Source organism: Limulus polyphemus, unplaced genomic scaffold (genome assembly GCF_000517525.1).
Source record: "Limulus polyphemus unplaced genomic scaffold, Limulus_polyphemus-2.1.2 Scaffold17, whole genome shotgun sequence".
NCBI lineage: Eukaryota > Metazoa > Arthropoda > Merostomata > Xiphosura > Limulidae > Limulus > Limulus polyphemus.
In genome coordinates, this window is record NW_013665627.1 from 1,108,139 (window position 1) to 1,128,254 (window position 20,116).

At 33.5% G+C, this 20,116-nt stretch overlaps 1 protein-coding gene across 2 annotated transcripts in view; it reads right to left on the bottom strand.

The window, feature by feature from the left end:
* The window catches only part of LOC106457585 (putative polypeptide N-acetylgalactosaminyltransferase 10), a 165,866-nt gene that overhangs the window by 92,484 nt on the left and 53,266 nt on the right, over positions 1–20,116 (bottom strand). The window lies entirely within an intron of this gene.

A 20,116-nucleotide genomic window follows, 5' to 3' on the forward strand; every position in this document is an offset into this window, starting at 1 on the left:
AACACACACACATATATATATATATATATATATATATACATTCCTTCTAATATAACTTTTACAATATTCTTGAATATCAATCCAAGCAGTAGTGTTGTTACACAAGACATAACAATAGTAGAAGCAGTAGTGATAATTAAGCCTAATTCAATATTTTTTACGTCAGCTTGAAAAAATATCGGATAGGCTGCAACAATTTTGCGAATACTTAAAACACACGATATTTATGACCTACAGCAGGTGTTGATAAATAACAGTAGCACGGCAAACCTTTTACAGCACCCTTCAGTATTTATGAAGTATCTAAATAAATTATGCCAAATGGAGTCAGTGTATATACACAACAGATAAGTATGGAAGATATACCGAGAGGTTAATTGTTATTAAAAATGTTAGGAATAAAAAAAGTACAGCACACACGAAGAAGCAGACAGAAAACATGTACTTTAAGTAGAAGCATTATAAGGCAACTAACTGTGACTGTTTTATTACGAAATTTTGCGCAAAGCTACACAATGGCTACCTGCACTTTAACTTAGAACCAGTCTCTACTTGTGTATAAATGCTACTTCAGTAGACACTTAATTTACTGGTTTAGATTTTATCCTTCCCATAATATATATTTTATCCTAGTTTTCTTTGTTTCTTTTGTACGTGCGACATTTTTTGCACTTGGCCTTACTGTCTAAACAGTACTCTCTGTGTGCGTGCGTTGCTTTTATATCTTTGTTACGCATTTCCACCACTACTGAAAAAATTACAAGTCTATGAAAAAAGTTAATGAGAAAAATAAAAGTATTAAATTAATATTACAGATAGTTTAATGACAATGAAGCCGTTATAACGACTTCGATGAATGCCTCCTGAACCAAAAATTTTCGATGCCTAAAAATCTAATAAACACTAATGTTCTTCGTGTAGTATTTGGAGGATCATTATTAAATATACAAAACTGGTTGTTTTAATATACAAGGTGCTTACGAAAACAGATGATATACTATAATGTTTATGTCTTTATTATCTTAATCATATTATCCGCTCTCGAAAAAGTACAGTGAGCGTAACCTCTCTTTGTGCATGCGGGATCGTAAATCTTAACCACTCAAAACTGTCACTTTGCTAATTGCGTAAAAGCGATTTCAGTATATTAGTTTCCTCCAAATGTGAAATTAAGAGAGAAAATGATGCCCCTGTATCGAGTTCAATATGGCTTAAAGTACAACTAATGCATTTTTTTTACGTAGTCAAAACCTGAAAATAAATTACAAGCGTGTGTTCGTGATAAACTTTATTAAAAGTTTGGTTAAACGATCATTATAAGTTCGTGGTACCATTCACACTTACTCAAACTTCTTTTTTTTTAAATATCACTTTATATCCTGACTGTTACTATCACATTTTGGTCACTAAATAAAAAGTCATGATCTTAAACCTAATACTTGTAGATCTTGTTAAAGCGCAACAAAATGTACTTGTTTTTCAGCAAGTCGTATCAATAATGCATCAGAAATTAAGACGTGACGTAATGTAAATACTTTTTGACTATATTTTCCAATGACATAACGACGAAAATCAATATTATTGAAAAGAAATACATGTTTGTTAAATGCATATTTTTTCAATGCTTATATGCTTATGTGTTCCGTGAACAAATATTAGATTCGAACACAATTCTTTTCTTCAATTCTCCAACAAAGTACAAACTTTGAAGTCAAGAGTACAAAAAATTACTAAAGCATTTTGTTCATTTTTTGCGCGTTTTTGAATCTATTTTGCGTTGGTGTTTAATGTGATAGCTTTGTCTTTTTAAGAACCCTTTTATATGGTTCCTCCTTGAGAAAGATTTCAAGTTCCAAATGCATATATAAACATACAGGTTTTCAAAACCCCTTCTAAGTACAATGTAAGCCTTTCTCTAGATTTGTTGTCTAAGATGATGTTGTGTGCTTATTTAACACTACTACAAAATTAAGGTATTTCTCCAACGTTGGGTGTTGGTGGGAAGACCCACATGTATCGAACGAAAAGTTTGTTTGTTTGTTGTTAAGCGCAAAGCTATACAATGAGCTATCAGTGCTCTACCCACCGCGGGTATCAAAACACGATTTGTAGCATTATTAGCCCTCAGACTTATTGCTGAGCCAGTGGGGACTGATCAAAAGGATTAACAGTGTAGAATATCATAAACATTAAAGACAGCAAATACGCAAAGTCAAAAATTGTTCATCGTAATCTAATGGTGATAAACAAACTATTGGTTAACCGTTAAACTCCATGAAGATCACCCTAAACAAATCTGAAAAAAAAGAAGAGATAATTGCACTTCAATTTGTTCTTTGATACCGAGTTGAGAAATTTGTTTGATTAAAACTTTTGTGCAAAGATACAAAAGGACTTATATGTATATAGTCATCTCTAACCTTGATATGGCAGACTAGAGAGAGGGCAGTTAGTCAACAGCATCCGCCTCTAACTCTTATCTAACACTTCTCTAACCGAATAATAGGGTTTGACCGTTATTCTTATTGTGCACCCCCGGCCCAAAGGTGCAGAGCGCGATTTTGCAGTAACGGGCGCAAACCACAAACTATCGGAGTCACAACCCGGACATACTAAGCAATAAGCTCTTGTCGGGCTGAGCAGACCTCATATTACATATTTTCAGCTATCAGATAATTTAAGGAAAAGGTACCCAAATGTAGCAACAGTCTCTCAACCTACCACAGTTGTCTGCACCATCCTGTCTTCAAAGATAATAGAAGAAAATCGCTGTTAAAATATGTAATATTTAATTAAAATGTCCAATGATTTAACAAAGAAGCAACGTCATGCAATGGCAAAGCCAACTGTATTTACGTGCATGATTTCTTTCCTACAGTATTAAACGACATTGCCGTTTTTGTGGCATAAATATCTGTTAACTATGTTTGCTACCATGTAATTATAAATTACCCAATATATATACTTTTCAGATATAGTTTTTAATTAGTTGTCGGTTTATAAGAGGTGTTTTAAAGTAATTCTCTACTAAAGAACGTTCTCTGATATAAGGTACTCAATGTGTTTATAGTCCGTTAACCGAGCTTATATAAAGCGGTGATGCAAGATAAAACTATGAAGAGTTTAGTTATTTTTGAAAAGTTAAAATATTTACTGGTTATTGTCAACAATTAATACTACAAGAAAGGCTTAGCCCAACGGATATTTATTTAATTAAGTAAATAAACATGGTTTAGAATAGAACTGCGTCACAGTACAAGTGTAAAAAATCTTTAAATAAAAATTAAAAAATAGGAATGGGAGCACCAAAAGTAAGGAAACGAGGTAGGAATGAGCGGGTCAACATTACAACACTTGGTGGTTTTTGACAAGGCACAACCTCAAAATAGGTATGACCATCGTTCCTCCCATTCCTACTTCATGTAATTTTTGTAACTTGGTAATTGATTAAACTAAATAAAAGGTGTGTAAAGCTAAATTTCTCTGTTGTAAACTTTGTTTCAGCAATCAAGTAGACATACATATATGAAATTAAATTACATGACCTTAATGAAATGTATGACATCATAAGGGAAGTCAGACAGGAAGCTCCAATAATACTTTGCTTATCGGTGACATTATAGCTATCTGACTTGTAATGGATTGGCCAACAAAATAGTATCAAAACCTCTGATTTTTGAAAGTTTCAAATTTTTTGAGTATTTAGAAAGGGTTAGCTACTGATACAACTCAAATTAAGTCTATAAATGGATCATAGTTCAACGTAAAACACAAAATAAGAATGGGTGGAACAATGGCCACACCCACTTTGCGGTTGCACCATGTCAAAAACCACCAAGTATTATAATGTTATCCTACCCGCTCCTACTTTGTTTCTTTGCTTTTTTGGGTACTGCCATTCCTACTTCCTAATTTTATATTTATTTATATTTTTACACTTGTTTCATAACTTTTTTTTTTGGTACTAATTCTCCAGAGTGACTTGGCTCTAGGCCTATCCTTCTTGTAGCTTTTCTTAGAGCTACCTCTCACATTTCCTGGCTTTTGTTGATATCTTTACTATAGTTTTTCTTCCATCTAGCTAAGGTGGCAGCCTTTTCTTTGGCTGGATTAATGGCTAAAACTTGTTTCGCATATTCAGGATTACTGTTTCTAACCTTATCTCTATTTTTGCAAAATTGCTATCTTCGCTGGGACAATAAGGTGAAGGCAGGAGAGAATATGCCTTTCCAACAACGTTGTCAGATTGACAAATTTGTGGTTTTGTGAAATATTCGTTTTTACCAACTTTAGTGCTTTAGTGGCTTGATACTCTGCAGTTGGTTTGTTTATTACTCAACAGCGTGTGTAAAGTGCTTATAAAGTTTTGTTTACATGCTGTTTGCAGTGTGTTTGAGATTATAATTTGTATTGCACACCTGGCTCATTCCTACTATACATACTACCGTAGTTATGATAGAATGCCTTCTTTCAGTAGTAGGATGAAGTGTAACTTCATCCAGTGGTCTTGTTTGAATTCGGAATTTTTCTGCAGGTATGCTTGAGTGTATTCTACATCTGCAGTAACCACAACGAACAATTTATTTAAAATATCTGTAAACAAACTATAAATGTGAAATAATCAGGTACGAAAGCAGAACAAATTTATTTTCAACAGAAAAAATATCTTCTAACTCAATCACCTAGGCAGGTCGTTAAATGATACTACCTTGTAGTTAATTGTATTCGTATTAAACATACGATTTGGCGAGCGATTGGAGCGTCAGGGAGTACTAAGACATATATTTTTCTTTTCTTAACACTAAGGTTTTATCTCTTATGATATGCCAGTTTGTGAATCATGGCACTAGAGGCCACAATACAGAAAATCAATGTATTATTTATTCGTCCATGAAAACTAAATACCTTAATTAAAATAGCGTTGTATTATTGATACTTAAGTCGTATTGTTACATAAAGAACGTTAACATCAATCTAAAACTTAGCTCTGTCCTCCTCAAAGTTAAGGTTAGTTTGTCCTATTTACGCATTGTACACAATACCCACCTAAACTTTAAATACAACCTAGATAATTATCATAAATAGCTTGGCTTGCATACACAAACAAGATCTGGAGTACAAGCATAACAATGGGAAAAGTTGGTCATGGTAAAAATCATTCTGATACAGAAAAAGTAGCACAAACGAACGATTGCTAAAAGATTTCCTCAAAATGGACTGGGCCTACTAGTTTCAAAAATTCATAGACACGTGGAATAATGTAAAGAAAACTATGTGATAAAAGACAGATTACAGTATTCATTAAGTTAAACATAGTCTTAAAGTACTGCGAAGATCAGCTTAGTTTTATGGAAAACATTCATTGTCAACTACCATAAGTGAAACTACAGTTCTTAGCTTGTAATTACTTTTATATTACTAATTACATTAATTAGAAGATGTAATCATAGGAGTAGAGAGCAATATCATATTAATCGAACTACAAATCACAAATGAGTGCGTGGTGGTAGTGGTGTGTATTTTACTTAAAATAAACCCAAAATTCACACTTCACGACTAAGCCAATAGCTTTCTACACCTATTGGCTGTGATCATAGCATTTGTAAGATTTTCATTTTGTTTCTAACAAGATACCACTATCAAAAATCACCTAAAAACATGTATATTTTATAACTTGTAGATTTTTAAACGTAAATAAAGCAATTAACTTGTACATATACCCTAATGTTGTTGTTTGTTGTAAAGCACAAAGCTGTGCGTGGGGTAATTGTGGTGTGCTCGCCATGGGTATCGAAACCAGGTTTTTAACATCATATCATAAGCGCTGAGACGTACCACTAAGTTGTTAGGGGGGGGGGGCATAATGGAAAAATAACGAGTTTATTTTGATAATTCTCTGATTGTTTACATGACGATCCACATCAAAAGTGCTTCTATAAACTTTTGTGAACAAACGGAAGCAGAAACAGCGCTGTTTTTAATCATTCATTCGGATAAAAAATCGTGCTTCGCGTAAGAAATATTTTTTGGTTATGGTATTTTGTACTTGAATGCACAAAGTTTATAAAATGTAAAGGCATTGCTGTATATTTAAAGTAATTAAAACAGTTAAGTAATCTGCCTCGAATACTCACGTACGAAGTTGGGTACATAGAATTCTAAACAAATCTGATGGCCGTGCGGGGCGTCTCAATGACTGCGAGATTAAACCTAAGTTGGTTAAACCTGTTCCTCAACACGTAATACCCACCAAACACATCTAACACGAAAGGCATTCTGCTCCAAAAGGTCTGATCAAAAGTGGCAAACCGATCGAAATATCTAGTAAGCAACACCAGATCTAACGACGTTTTCAAAACCTGGGTATCGGAGGCAAGTATTAAAACTCAACAGGTCTAAGTGTCAAGAAAACAAATGAAGAAACACATACACAAAACCTTAACACGTAAATATTGCTGTCTGATATGTGGCTATGAGGGATGACAGATCTCTTCCTCAAATACATTTCCTTTTGCAGTTTATAATAGTACTATCTACACCCATCCCTCCCTTACGCATATGGTGACTTTGTCCGTACTTCCCTACTCCTAGTTTCATTTTTGCATAGTTTCAAGAAGTTTAAAAAGCTTCCCCCACACTTTAATTTTTAATTATATAGATTCCTTATCCAATAAATTGCTTCGACATTTTAACCAATGTATGATGTTGTGGTATATCTGCCTCATAATTAAACTTAAAATTCGACGATTCTGTCGTATCATAATTTTCACTTAGGTTTCTACTAGTATTAAGATTAATATTTATTTGAAAGTATGTGCCATCACTTCATCAGTTACTTCTTTTCGCAACTTTATGGTGTACTAACTAGCGTAAAAAATTTCGAACTCAAAATATGAGATTACGATACAGAACTGACAATCAGTAAACAAACAACTGAAGCGGCTTTAATCAAGAGTAGCTGGTATCCTAGGATTTAGACGACTTTACTTTTTACACGTTTAAGAAAGAAATGGCGGATTAAGTAAGGGGCCAAAGGCCCTTTAAACCACTAACAACTTAATGTGTTTCCTGAGAATGATGTGTAACAAACACTATCTTCTACGGTGACGGTAAATTACAAAAGTTGAGTTACGTACACGTATTATGAAATATAAGATAGTGATCCGTAATAAACTGTGTTAACGTTATACAAGTAGAAGTAAATTCGTATCCAGTTGTGCTATCAGCAAACGAAATAAGGTTACATCAAATGGCTGAATTCAAACTAAAAACTGTTTTTGAAGACAATTTATCAATTAAAAACACTTAGATATTTATTCTATACACTCGTCTATTTTAAATGCAAAAGAGCATGCACATTCTCTGCAAGAAATCATATTCGCAATTACGTATACGCCTATTATAAAAAATAGTGTATTTATTGCAAGGAAAAACTAGCTTTAATTAATATCAGTTCTCCTCGTGAACCCTATCTTCTAGCTTTCTTTGGTTAGATATTATTTTCTCAGTGTTTTCCAAACGTATTTTTGTCTACAAGATGAGTGCAATATTTGTTTGTCCACAAGATAACATAGAACACTAAAATACTTCAAACATCTGAAAAGAAAGGCCCATTTCGTTTGTTTGGAAGTTCGCGCAAAGCTACACGAGGGCTATCTGCGCTAGCCGTCCCTAATTTAGCAATGAAAGACTAGATGGAAGGCGACTAGTCATTACCACCCATTGCCAACTTTTGGGCTACCCTTTTAAGAACGAATATGTGATTGCCCGTCACCTTACAACGAGAAAGAAATGTTGAATGATAACAAAAAATCATGATCTTAATTGCAGCTACTTAAGTTTTCAGACTAGAACACAAACATTTAAGATTGTATGTGTGTTCTGAAATACTTCATACATAGTTTTATTAATTATGCAAAATGAATAATAACCCTGACTTTTCACCCACACAAAAAATGGGAATGATTTATTAAAATACCATTCTTAACAATTATTTCAAATATTAAATACAAAAAATGGTATTTAATAAACTCGTGTAAAGGGTGAGATAGAAAACTATAAAAGTTTATTATTTTTCATATGCATTTAAAGAAACAATGAAGTGGATTGTTTGTTTGTTTTTGAATTTCGCGCAAAGCTACACGAGGGCTATCTGCGCTAGCCGTCCCTAAGTTAGCAGTGTAAGACCAGAGGGAAGGCAGCTAGTCATCACCACCCACCGCCAACTCTTGGGGTACTATTTTACCAACGAATAATGGGATTGACCGTCACATTATAACGCCCCCACGGCTGAAAGGGCGAGCATGTTTGGTGGGACTGTGATTCAAACCCGCGACCGTCAGATTGCAAGTCGAGTGCCCTAACCACCTGGCCATGCCGGGCCCAATGAAGTGAAAAATACAAATACAATACGAATAACAATATACAAATTTTATGCAAGCTTTGTTATATCCCAAGATCACATGCTAAAAACACAAATTTCTAACAGCACCGTGAAGATCGGATTATAACTGATAAAATAGTCATACCTTATACGACTTGTTAGGCCTATATACGAGTGTAGCATTCGAAATAAATTCATAGCTGTGAAGATAAAAAAAAGTAGAAACATTAAATCCTTCTTATGGTATAGTTCAGGAATACTGACAATTAACATGTACCATAATGTGTTTGAAAAGAGACCACTTAAAGCTGGTATGGTCTGTGTGCATAAAATATTAAAGTAGTAGTAAAGCAACGAAAAAAAAAGAGAAAGTACACATAGTGGAAAGTACGTAGATCTGACGGGAAATGAGGCGAGGTGTCACCTGAAAGCTAAATTGATGGATGTGTTAAATTTATGCAACATCCATGCCACAAAATCGTGTTTTTTTTATGATTGCACTAGCGCTGAGGAAAGGTTTTGTCAGTTTTGTATAAGAGGCCTGCTCAGGTAGCTTAGACATCGACTTTTGATAAGCGCATATGTAGGCTTCAATACAATTGTGTAATATATCGAACCTTCAATTGCTCCTCATGCCCATCCTTTTTCGTCGTGTATTGTGTTTATTTTGGTGAGGATGTGATACACACTGATTGTTGATATTTTTCGTAAGGTCCGACTTAAGCAACTTTGGCGAAGGGGCTAAACAAGTTCCGAAAATTGAAAAAAGCACTTAGATCTAAATATAGAAGATTGGGACACAATGTGGAAAGTTATATAAACCATGATAATTGTAAAACAATACTTAAAGTTCTGTAGTTGCTTAATTAGTACGAGTTTGGTACGAATGAAACTGCATTCCCTTGAGCTTTTACTCTTAACTAAAGTTTTAGCAAACTGGGTAATATAATGTTATACAGTAATGGCTTAATACTAGACATTTAACTGTAATATGTATTATTAATTAAAAAGCTCCCCAAAATTACCACTTCCTAACGATGCTGTATCTGGTCATTCTATATTATATAAAGCAATTCTAAATAATTCCTTTATGTTTTATCTTGCAGAAAATGTTGTAATTTACCAAGTTAATATTATATTTCACATATAAAATGTAAGTAAAGTAATATTACAATTATCACAAAACAGACGTTTTGAAGGTAAAGTAAGTACTGGAGTTGTATCCATTTAGAAAACTCTTCGCCTCAAATATATCCATCCAAATAATTGCATGCATCTTTATCCTCATTTGTATCATCATGATCATCATTCTCACCACATAGCAGCAAAATGTCATCATCTTGGAACAGCGTGTCCATTCAGTGGACATTAGAATAATAATTCCCACATGGGAAGCTGGGCTGTGGTATTGATAACTGCAACTGAAATTATATTCCAAAATCGACACACGTAGTTTACTCGCTTAATGTGAGGGATCAGGCTTTTCTTGTTGGGTAGTAGCAAAAAGAGATTAGTTATCCCGTTGTCTTTGATATATTCTCCCTTATGATCTTCTGTTTTCAGACATTCTCCTCCAACAGAGCTACTACACTATCATCCACTTGCCAATGAAACCCAAGTTCAAGAAAAGCATATAAGAATTTCGAATGGTTTTGCAATAATGTTCATCAAATCTTGTCCTTTCACAAGAATGCAGACAAAATCCATAACCTGTGAATGCGTAGAGTATTTTATAAAGGCTTTCTTTGTTGGAATGATCAGAGGAGAGATCGCAACTACATTTTTTCTGTGGTAATTAGGAAGCACTCATCTCTCTTTTAGGAATAAATCACTTGACCTACTGACGAAAATACTTGTAAGACTTACACGTAGAAATCGTTTATAAATACACTTAACAATAAGTTCCTCTGTGAACATATTAACAGACCTCATAGGTGTGATGCTAAACACCTTAAAAAAGGAACATTCACTCAATGCAAACATCAAAAACTGTGAACAACTACCTTCAATAATTCTATCTATTCTTAATCAAGTTGAACATGTGCATCAAAGCAAGCTCCATACAGTTCAGTAAAGTTTGTTGTTTCCTCTTTCAGAACATCTGTTAAAAATACTTTATGAAAATCTTCCAACCCTGCTTGATTGTTTAATTTAAGAGCAAAGCTGCACAATGGGCTGACTGCGATGTTCCCCGCTAAGATAGAAACCCTAATTTTAGCGTTATAATTACGCCCTCAAATTTAGTCTGAGCCGCCGAGGGACATCTTATGAAAGAAAATTTTAATGAACCTTTCGCAATTTTGTCCTTAAATCTAGTTAAAGCGGACTTGTGGCATGAATAGGATAATCAGTTGAGCACGGTTAACCTGATATGTTAACAGTTGAACCAAGTACTGGATATGTGGTTAACGAAGTTTACCTAATTCAATAATACAAAATGCATTTAAATTGATATAATTTGTCTTTGAGAAATACAAAATGCCAATGCTTACTCGATGAATTCTGTAATTGTTCTTTGTAACATCAAAAAAATGTTCAATATATTTATATCATACTAACATTCGGCAAGCAATTATCAGGAATGAAGTTAATAAAATAAAATCATAGCTTGTTTCGTTTATCAACTTCACATGCTATACTAGTAAGCCAGTATAAAAGTACATTGCATACTAACATTTAAGACAAATATCAATCTTACGTTTTTACTAATTTGTTTGTTTAATTTCGCGCAAGCTAGTCGAGGGCTATCTGCGTGAGCGATCCACAATTTTGAAGCGACAGACTAGAGGGAAGACAGCTGGCCACTATAACGAACAATCAACTCTTGGGCTACTTTTTACCAACGGTTTGTTTTGTTTGTAATTAAGCACAAAGCTACACAATGGGCTATCTGTGCTCTGCTCATCACTGGTATCGAAACCGAATTCTAGCGTCGTAACTCCGCAGACATACCGCTGTGCCACTGGGGGGATTTACCAACGGATAGTGTGATTAATCGACATATTATATCACCTCCGCGGCGGAAAGGGAGAGCATGTTCTGCGATAGATTTCGATCCCGGGCTCCACAGATTGCGAGTCGAGCGCCTTAAGCATCAAGACATACTAGACATTGTTCAACTACTGTGTAAGTATTTAATATTGGCCTTTATTAATCTGGTTCATCCCGTATATTTAAATTCGAGAAAATCATATGTCATGTCAATTGTCCATATACCTATTAAAATATTTTGTTTCATATTTAAAATATTGTTTGTTCTTTGTTGTTGAGCACTAGGCTAACAATGGGATACTTGTGTTGTGACCACCTCGAGTACTGAAACCCGATTTTTAGCATTACGAGCCCTCAGACTTACCGTTGAGCCGCAGAGGGCTTAAAAATAACTAAATAAAAATAATAATAAAACGTATTTGTAGGACACGATTTTCTTCGTTTATTGTTATTTTCATGTGTTAAAAAAAACTTTCTGTAAGTCCTAAAATACGTCACGTAATAAATACGATTTACAACAGGAACTTCGTGTTGTATCATGAAACACAAGGTTTTTCAATCCTAGTACTTGGAATACTATTACCATGCAAGACTGATTCTTCCTAATGTAAGAAACACGTTAATTTTTCCTTTGAGAACATTCTCCTATCTTACTGCAATACGTGGTGACAGTTACGACGCTAGTCTAGGTAGGGCACTTTAATAATTTTATATGTTACATGTAATCTTAGTTGTTATTGTTTTGTACCATCGTACTTTCGCGATTAGAGCCGTATGTATTGTATCGTGTCGCCACAGAATCGAAACACAACGCTACAGGTGAAATATTAACCACCCGTATATATATATATATAGTTCACGACCAACTCTCGACCATTCTGCATTGCAGTGCTGCCACAATGTCTTACACTTGAATAAATATGTAAAAGCACTTTCGGAGCAAGGATATTCGTGTAGCAAGACTGTTACCGAATACAAAACTAAAAAACACAATATTTCGAAGAAGAAACCGTTTAAGAGAACAATGGGCTCCGACGCCACAACCCGAGACGATTCTAGGCGACATCTTCATCCGCAAATTGTTTTTGTTTTTGATACGTTTTTATTGAATTTCGCGCAAAACTTCTCCAGTGCTATCTTATCCGCGCTAGTCGTCTATAATTTTGAAGTGATAGACTGTATGGAAGGCAGCTAGTCAACACCACCCATCACCAACTCGCGGTATTATCAACCTGAAAGGCACTTAATGATGGAACCAGTCAGAATCACCCGCCGCTTACGCTTCTCCTCTTAAATGAATAGCGATATTGAATGACACGTTTATAAATCACCTGCAGCTGAAAGTGCAAAGTGAGGTCAGCGAAATACAGTAAGCATAAACCTTGGACTTCCAGCACCCTGGCATGTTAACCACTAGTATACGCCCGACGATACAACAAAGTTCACTAATCACAAAATATTTAAGTGTAAACAAGAGTACACTTACACGCCTCTTTGCTGGGGTTCAGACTGCATGTATATACGTTTTTATGTATAAATGAAAATGTAACGAATTTGTTGTTATGTATTTATTTTAATATGAACGTTGTTTGGATTAAATTTCTATTTAAAAATATGAGTAGCTTATAATGTTAGATATATATTGCGTTAACTAATTTGTTATATATTTATTTTAATGTCAACGTTTGTTTGGATTGAGTTTGTATTTAAAAATATGCCTAGCTTACAGTGTCAGATGCGTATTGCTAAACTCTCGCCAATTCTCCAAGGTTTTAAAATATTCGTGAACGTAAGAATCGATAATATACCCACTTCCGTATCCAGTTAAATATAGCTCAGTATTGTTGTCTGAATTTTCGAGAACACCTTTCCCGCGCCTGTAAAAACAGTCAACGCGACGCTCCAAAAAGAGAGCCTATTAGTCGTCCAGTGTGCTAAAAACTCCGAAAGCTTTTTATAACACTCATCAATGGAAACATTAAGACATATGACCAGGAACAGTTATAAATTTCGAACATCAGTGGACGTTAGTATCTTTCTGAAAATATTACTGGATTCTCATCGGACATTAGTATTTTTTATGAAAACTATCTTACTTCAACGGACCAACAATTCAGTGTGGTGACCAATGAGACAAAGCTAGCTAGCTTCCCGGCAATGTACCTACATCGACTTGAAGTTACCTCTCTAGATAACAATGGAATTCCAATCTAGAAGGAAGATTTGTATATTGTTTGTAAGTTAGTGAAATTTTTATTTATAAAACTAGTCATAATAATTGTTATTGTATATATATATTAAAACATATTTGTGTAAAAATCGAAAATGGTGTGTATCAATCTTGTTGGCAAATAGCGTAAATTAACTGACATTTTGGCATATTTCTAGATACTAAATCCAGAATATGATTTAATTGTTAAATTTAAATTATTTAACTCGGCTTCGCACAATTTCAAATTCTCAATACGTAACAAAAAGAAGTAGGAACAGTCTAAAAAGCTAAAAATATGTTGCTTTATTCTTGCTTTCAGTAACCCATTTCTTTAAATTTCAGATAGGTGACGAGATTCAATTAAAAGGTAAATAAGTTACAAGCCAAATCAAGCAGGATTTTTAATAGTGCGAATCATTTTCTTTTCTTATTTGCTTTCATGATAAAAGTAAAACTTTATACTATAGTTTACGAGCAAATTCAATACAAAATAACAAGAATTTTACATTTTTTTAATAAGTCAAATTACATATTACATACATTTCATTAAATAAAGTAAAACCTGAAAATTAATGTAGATGAGACACTGATATTCATAAAGCATGTTTAAAATGTATAATTTGTATCAATTGGGTCAAGAATACTCTCTGGTAAAAGAATATTTCAAGTTTTAGTTTTTGACAAGTTTTATCACATTTCAAAAAGTAAATATATTGAATTTTGACCGACAATAATAGTATTATAGCTTGGATACACGTGTCCAAGTACGTTTAATAAAGCTGATATAAAGACAGTGCAAAAAAAGGGGGAATCCTCATTAGCCGCGGCACTTGAAATTCTTTTAGGCATAATTAGAGTAAATTAACCTATGAGACCTTTTCTTTCTTCCTTTTTATTAGCTATATTTTTGTGCACCAGCAAACCATGCGTGGGGCGCGCGTATACCCGATTCGATTTTATTACTAATCAAGATCTCTACCAGCCTACCCTCAACTTGAAATTATTTCAGGTATGATTAGAGTAAATTAATCTATGAGACCTTGAGCGTAGTGAAATACATCAATCGAAAGGGTTTGACCTCCTGAGTCCACAAACTGTAATTAGATCTCAAATCGGTCAAGAGATGTCGGAGTTATGACCTAAAAGTTAGTACTTGAAAAAAAAAAAAAGTCAGAGCCATTATTCAATGAGCCGCTATGCCGCGGCTTAAAACATGAGCAGCTTGTAAACAATAAGATGCGCTGACAAGCATAATATAACCCTGTAATAATGTCTACCTTACGTACCTCGCTTGCTGTACACAGAAAACAGATACGTCGTAGCTGTTCGAGCTATTTTAGAAGTATGACAAATTATTTATATATATATATATATACTTATGTATGATAGAAAAACATTAATAAAAGAAAGCAATGTTTGTAACATAAATTGCTCTGTTTTTCGGCATTAATTATCCAATTTAACCTTATGTGGCTTCTTAACATTTACTGTATGTCTAACTCTAGTAAAAACTAAGATGATTGACAGCTTCTGAATTTTCACAGTAAATTCATATGGTGCACATGTAAGAAACTATTAAATGCCAACAACAAAGGATGTATTCTTAATACAAGTTCCATACGAGAAAGAAATTCGTCAAACAATGTAATGCCGTGACTGGAAATTTATGTACACATAGAAACACACAAGCATATACGGATACAAACAAACACACACACGCATGTAAATACAACGATTCAATGGAAATCTGTTCTTTGTCCAGTTGCCTTTTATATTTAGTCATCCGGCCTCAAAATATTCGTCGATGCTAACTAACGTATACCATCTATAGTCAAATTGCAATGAAATCTCGTGTGCAGACAAATCAAACGTGAAAGATAAGTATCCACCCAATTAGGTGAATACCACCAGATGATACTTCAATAAGTAAAATAAATACCCAATATAACATACAAATTACTTGATCTCCCATCATGACAGTTATAATTTAAATTTAAGTGCTTATGTGTTAAGCTAGTTTCATTAACCGTTTTTTATATCCATATGTACAATAACTATTCGTATAACTATATATATTCTGCTTCAACTGTAAAACGTTTGCATAAAGTATAGATATGTAAGAAAGTCATACCACAGCGTTTCATATATATATAGTTATTATAGATATGTAAGAAAGTCATACCACAGCGTTTCATATATAGTTATTATAGATATGTAAGAAAGTCATACCACAGAGTTTCATATATAGTTATTACAGATACGTAAGAAAGTCATACCACAGCGTTTCATATATAGTTATTATAGATACGTAAGAAAGTCATATCACAGCATTTCATATATATAGTTATTAGCGAGACACCAAAAACAACCACAAATAAAAGCAGTTAAAAGAAAGAAAAATCCGTATCTTCAAATTTGATAACGTTGTTTACTTTATACTCCACATATTTAATTAGCTGTATATAAAAAAAATTAATATATTCTGTTTTAATATACATATCTAAGAGATATTGCACGTAGCAAAATAATAATCTTACGACATGTTATTTAATTAAATGAGTCGACACATATTTGATACTATCTAAGGACAGGAATGTTTGAGACTAACAACCAGTCATGAATATTAACCCTACATTCATTTTACATCACATCTATACATCTGAATCTTATAGATATTTTACTTGTTTTCTATGTTTTTATGGGTGTGATTGAGAAATTACTGTGGAAAGTGTTTATCTTCAATCCTTGTTTTTCTTTATCACAAAAAATATTTTCAATTGTAGGCTCAATACTATGGGTACGTTCTACACGATAACCGATATTCGCGTCTACTTAACAAATACATCCTATTCTCAGTGAGCCTCTAGAACACATAAATACTATTCAAAATAGTGTATACAATATAATACATAATAATATATTACAGGCCAAATATGTCTCCATAGTTATGTTTTGGTTAAATAAGATTTCAGATAACGATAATCATATAAAAATGATGAAGAAAATCTTAAACATTCGCCAAATCAATTTTCCAATTCATACGCATAATGGGTCCAAGCCAACTAACTGTCAGTCTGAATGTGAATTGTTGTATTACACAAAAGGGTACTAGCAAAATAAGTAAACTTAATATAAAAAAAAACTGAAAGGCGTTAAATCTTTCGTATATAAATGACAATTTACCTGACTTTCTTTACGAATGGTTACTAAAATAATTTGTTCAAAACAGTACAAAATCCAATATGACTATTCTCTGATTGAGAGTTCTTAAATGTCGTTTAGACACAAAATTCGCAAAATTTATAATATAACAGTTAAAGTTACTGTAACTTACATAGCTTGGAATTTTGGAAATCTTCAGTACAGAGAGAAAAACGTTTTCAACGTATGTAATCCAATGAGAATTCTTTACCAATATATCAATATTCAAAATCGTGTCAGTCTAATCTTTTAACACTGAATTATCCTTCTGTAGAGAACCAGCATCAATACTTACTCGTTAATTCGAATTAAAGATTGGAGCAAAGTGACATCATCTCTCTCGTTATGTTTCAATTTCTAGCATATATACAAAATTTCAAAACTATGAAAACACTTCTTTCCATCTAGACAGGTAAAAATGTCACAAAATGCTGCTTATACATCTATTGAATAACGATGTAAATTGCAATATACTCTTGCACATGTTATAATTATTTTCAAGGTACATTCACGAGCGTATTCAGGCATTCATCGAACCTTTTAGAAAGTGGTAGGTAGTCTTTAAGAAAGTTGTCTATTTGACCACATTAGTTTGGTTGCGATTCTACTCTTAGCTTTCATTTGTACTTGGAACAAAATGTATAACAAAACTGATTCAAGTTGGGAAACCTAATATAGTTTCATTCACGCCTAATGGGGACTACGTTTTGGTGAGTGAAACTGTTCGGAAATGAACAAGCATAGTTCTCTAAGATTAATCTACGTAGCATTTCATTTTAACTTCAAATCACCTGGCAACACTGAGAAGATTGAATTTAGTAACAAGTATTTTATGTAATATAATGCGAATGTATGAGCTGTGAAACATAAAATGGGTGTAGGTTGCTTTCTCTGCGTTCACAGATGAAAGTCTACATGTGGCAGATCAAGTTTATGAAGGTGTATTTATACATAATGGAATTTCGTTTTATAAAACATACAGCTTACAACATCTGTTTAACCCTACACGTTTTTACAACAGCTCTTGAGCTCCATTATCGTTAGCTTCTGATCAAAGCAAGTTACCTACAGACATCAAAACCAAAAATTAACCTGGTAAGTAATATAGCAAACTTAATATACCGCTCTAAGTATGGGTATGCGAAGTCACAAAACAAAATTTATTATAATTAGAATGCTTTGATTCATCAGTTAGGTATTATCACTCCTGAGTTATTTTATCATTTACTGTTCAGTTTACAGAACCTAAGATGACTTTTCTCCCTGGCTTGTAGTTTTACTTTGGTTACGTGTCAGGTAGAAATCCTCCTATACAACTTTTCTCTTTCACAAAAGAAATGCTCTAAATCAAGTAGTATAAATGGAGAGCAAGTCGTCGTGTGTATTTTTATATTTGTATTTATGGCAAAGCTATTATGCCTATCAGCAACCGTCCCTTGAACTATTGACCACAGGACAAACAGCCAGTCAGCAGCACCTTACCACCCACCATCCACGATGAGGAATTGACTGTCAATCCTATAACGCATCCACACCTTAAATTGCGGGGAATATTTTGTAGTATTGCTTGAAATCGAACTCGGATACCCGGCTCTTGAATCCAGATTTCTACCAAAGAGTCATACCAAGGATTTTCCCAATATGGGAACTAACATTTTCTACATTCAACGAAAACATAATGTAAAACAGTATGGTAAAACTGAAATTCACAAAAAAAAACATACTGTAAAGCAGTATGGTAAATCTGAAATGATTGATGTCGATTTGATAAAATCTGACAAGTCTATAACTAATGACTAAACATTTCTAGCCAGGAAAAATAGTCATTGTCCAAATACTATGATTTTATTTCAGCTTTACGTTCATGATTTTTGTTTCCACGGGATAGGCTGAAGGATTATATTTATACTTTTGATTATTTAGCTACGTATTACAAAAAAGAAACTTAACAGATCTGTGCAAAGTGAAGTGAAAGCTACTACGTTATAAAAGCATTGCAAATTTTAGATACTAGGGAGGTTTCACAAAAACGAAGTTTTCTTTAGTACTATAGAAATTCATTTTCGAGGAATACCGGGGAACACGAAATGCGAAAATATTATAGTGCAGAAGTGTTAGGACAAAAGCCTTACAACATTTTTAAACGGCTTTCAGAACAAAATATGTATTTCTCGGGTTGGCTTAAACGGTTAGATCTGAAGATTAAATAAGCATCCTAATTTCTCAGTAAGCAGAAACCTTGCCATATAGAAAAATTAATCATCCTATAATCACGAGCATCTTAGTAGATAATTCAAAGTACTGAACATGGGGCACCGATTTGGTTTTAAGAAACGAAATTTGGAGCTTTATAGCTTTGGAAATCCAATTTTGTGTTTCACTACAGATACTAATATCCTCATTACTAATGTCTCACATATACCTTTTTGTAGCATATATTGGACTATTGCTCACATATCATATAACCGTGAAGACTGTTTGACCTGTATATTCTTGCCTGAAGATAAACGATATATTACTCATGAGTTATACAAGTCACAGTGTAATTCCTTACAACTTTGTAATGAGTTATACAAATCACAAAGTAACTCCTTACTACTCACTACTGAGTTACAGCAAGTCACAGTGTAACTCCTTATAAATCAGTATTGAGTTATAGCAATTCACAGTGTAACTACGTACTATTCAGTACTAAGTTATAATAAGTTATAATGTAACTACGTACTATTAGTTACACTGTGACTTATTATAGCTTAGTACTGAATAGTACGTAGTTACATTGTGACTTATTATAACTTAGTATTGATAACTCAGTACTGAGTAGTACGTAGTTACACTGTGACTTACTGTAACTCAGTACTGAATAGTAAGTAGTTACACTGTGACTTATAACTTAGTACTGAGTAGTACGTAGTTACACTGTGACTTGTTATAACTCAGTATTGAGTAGTACGTAGCAATTCACAGTGTAACTACGTACTATTCAGTACTGAGTTATAGCAATTCACAGTGTAACTACGTACTATTCAGTACTAAGTTATAATAAGTCACAATGTAACTACGTACTATTCAGTACTAAGCTATAATAAATCACAGCGTAACTCCTTACTACTCAATACTGAGTTATAACAAATCACAGTGTAACTACGTACTACTCAGTACTAAGTTATAATAAGTCACAGCGTAGCTCCTTACTACTCAATACTGAGTTATAACAAGTCACAGTGTAACTACGTACTACTCGGTACTAAGTTATAATAAGTCACAGTGTAACTACGTACTACTCAATACTGAGTTATAACAAGTCACAGTGTAACTACGTACTACTC